The 3,226-nt window shown below is 39.7% G+C and overlaps 1 long non-coding RNA gene across 1 annotated transcript in view; it reads left to right on the top strand.

Annotated features, from left to right (window-relative positions):
• Positions 1 to 2,166, top strand: part of LOC121374226 — an 18,593-nt gene extending 16,427 nt beyond the window's left edge. The window contains exons 3-4 of the long non-coding RNA XR_005958210.1: positions 264 to 328; positions 1,700 to 2,166. This is a non-coding gene — a long non-coding RNA (uncharacterized LOC121374226). The remainder of the gene's footprint in view (positions 1 to 263; positions 329 to 1,699) is intronic.
• The last annotated feature ends 1,060 nt before the right edge of the window (positions 2,167 to 3,226 follow it).

Here is a 3,226-nt window from a genome sequence, read left to right as displayed (position 1 = left end):
GAGAGAGAGAGAGAGAGAGAGAGAGAGAGAGAGAGAGAGAGAGAGAGAGAGAGAGAGAGAGAGAGAGAGAGAGACAGAGACAGAGACAGAGAGATAGAGACAGAGAGATAGATAGATGAATGGATATATTAATAAATGAGATAAATGGATGAGGCCAATGAAATACATATAGTTAGACACACAGATACGTAGACAGACGGGTAGACGGACAGATATGGATAGACATGAATACGATTGATACGTATATATTATTAATATTTCAGGACGGAATTTATTAAAGCTCTTTTGATGGATTACGACAACAAGGTCACTCCCACTTTTGACAAAGGTAAGTTTCATATTCTGAACAACTCTTGATGACCACACAGAAAATAAAAACCACCAAAGTAAGACAACCCACAGCTGGTTAGAGGCTCCTATTCAAAATCTTAACCTATGATTTGGGTCAGGACGTAGCCCAGTGGTAACGCGCACGCCTGATGCGCGGTCGGTCTAGGATCGATCATTGTCGGTGGGCCATTTGGGCTATTTCTCGTTCCAGCCAGTGCACCATGACTGGTATATCAAAGGCCGTGGTATGTGTTATCCTGTCTGTAGGATGGTGCATATAAAAGACCACTTGCTACTAATGAAAAATATGTAGCGGGTTTCCTCTCTATGCCTGTGTTAAAATGACCATATGTTTAACATCCAAGAACCGATGATTAATACATCAATGTGCTCTAGTGGTGTCGTTAAACAAAACAAACTTTAACTCTATAACTGTGTTAAAATGACCATATGTTTAACATCCAATAACCGGTGATTAATACATCAATGTGCTCTAGTGGTGTCCGTAAAACAAAAGAAACTTCTTTAACCTATTAGTTTTAGTATTCGGGTGAAGGATGTCGGACAGTGGCAGAGCGCCTGCCTGGGATTGGTCGCTTTCATTGTACCAGTAGTTTTCACCCGCCCCATCTAAAAACATTGCAGTTGGTATTCGGATACGAACCCGGCACCTGTGATCCTTAACTAAACCAGGATACGATTCCCAGTACTGACCAAACGATTGTTATCGGTTATTGATGAAGTCTGTGAAATTGTCTTGCACCTCCCAAATGAGCTGTTAAATAACTTTTAGCTGGGATGCAAACCAGCAGCTACCAGCGTTGGAGCATATGGCTTAACCATCATCTCCCAAAGATTGAAGACTACAGTTAAATGTGAATATTCTACTGAGATTTATGCATACTAGTTAACATCTGGCATCATACATGTTCACCTACGTTTTAAAAATAAAGACACATACAGCTGTATTTAGTCTGAAGGAAATTAATAATAGGGTTATAATTACATGTATAACCATTTTGAGATATGTGTGCGTGCGTGCGTGCTTGCGTGCTTGCCGTGAATGTGTATTACTTCCATAATAATAAGTCCAAAATTGCGAAATGTGATCCCAAAAATGTATGGTGTTGTTTTGGGTGGTGGTTTTAATGTGTGTGTGGGGGGGGGGGTGTTGTTGGGGTTGTTGGTTTTTGGGGTTTTTTTTAGGTGGGGTTGGTTTGGTGTTCGTTGAGGGTTTTTGCATTTTAAAAATAAATTTCAAACTCAAGCGGAAGCTGGCGAATATGATATATATATATATTTAAATTATGGAAACTGTTTATCAAACCTTTTGAAAAATTGTCATCAGAATAAAAGTTTAGCTATTCAGTTTTTCAGCTTGTTTGAAAAGTACTTCTCTGAAGTGAAACAAACCCATGGTGTTGACAGCAGGTTGAGTGATCGCAAACAATTCCACTGGTACCATCGTCTTCTATCATACCACATTCATCTAACGGAAGGCGCAGAAACCAGTCCAGCGAGGAACTGCGATCGCTAGCCCTTCTAAAGATGCTTCCGGTGGTGCATGAATTCCGAGCCTGATTACACCCAGATAGTTTGAACTCCTGGTGACAACCTAATATATATATTTCTTTAATAACTCCTTTGCCATCACAAGGCTTGAGAATTTATTTGATAAAAACAAATTAGCCTTCAAACATGGATCTATGCAAGAAAACAATATGCGATCTCTGTTCGCCTGAGGAACCAGACTATGTACTGCTAAATAAGGCCAGCATGTACCCACCAACTCTGTCACCGAGGCGTGTACAATATTTTATTGATGAGTCTTGATAATTTTGCTGCTAGGTTACGAAAAATAATAAATTAAACAAAAAACTGAAAAGAAGAATCTCTCTCTCTCTCTCTCTCTCTCTCTCTCTCTCTCTCTCTCTCTCTCTCTCTCTCTCTCTCACACACACACACACACACACACACACACACACACACGACTGGTGCCAAGTGTCGCCCACGCAGTGATAAAAGTAATTATTTCCATAGATTACTGCTTAGTGTCGCACCTTGGCTAGGAGGGTGATGGAAGTTTAATTTGTTCGTTGCAAAAGATTGACGTCTGGGATTGGAAATTGGTCTCCCGACACCAGGTCCACACCAACTGTTTGTCTAACAACTTACTACGGGCGTTTCACTGCTTCTTAATTTAGGACTACACAGATAGAATCTCTAACTGAAGCCCATGTCAAAGTGCTGGGATTCAGATGCAAATTGCTAATGGAGCGGGTTGTCTCTCTTTAACACTAACGACACAAATCATTTTGAAGGTACTCACTCTGCAGTCCGTATGCGGCAAAGGTGAACCCATGAACTGACGTATAAGGCGCAAATTCCATTTGTCTGTAGTCCGCATACGTATATGTAACTCACAATTCATAGAGTGATCGGATACGCACACACGTACGGAAGGTGTATAAATGGAATCCGCTCAACGCATTTGCTTAGAGAGTGATTGATGCGGATTACAAATTACGTATACGAATTACGGAATACGGACAAAAGGACTTTGTGCCTAACTCTGTAGTGGATGACGCTAAAAATAACATAAAAACATATTGAGTTTTAAACCAACATCAACTCGTATCCCATTTAAAACAAATATATTTCAATGTACATGTTTAAAACTTTTTCTTAGCATATTATACCATCAAGTTCTATAGATTAAAATCTGAGTTTAATACAGGGATGAACTCAACTGCTGGAACAGAAGTGTTCCTAGTAATCGATATGAAGAACACGGAGGTTAAACGCGAAATGATACATGAATTTGTTTTTGTTTTTTGGGAGGAGTGTTTGTTGTTTGGTGTGGGGTTTTTTTTTTTTTTGTGTTTTTTTTTGGGGG

This window comes from Gigantopelta aegis, chromosome 6, assembly GCF_016097555.1.
Source record: "Gigantopelta aegis isolate Gae_Host chromosome 6, Gae_host_genome, whole genome shotgun sequence".
Taxonomy (NCBI): domain Eukaryota; kingdom Metazoa; phylum Mollusca; class Gastropoda; order Neomphalida; family Peltospiridae; genus Gigantopelta; species Gigantopelta aegis.
Note: the sequence above shows the minus strand (reverse complement) of the source record. Positions and strands in the feature narration are given on the sequence as shown.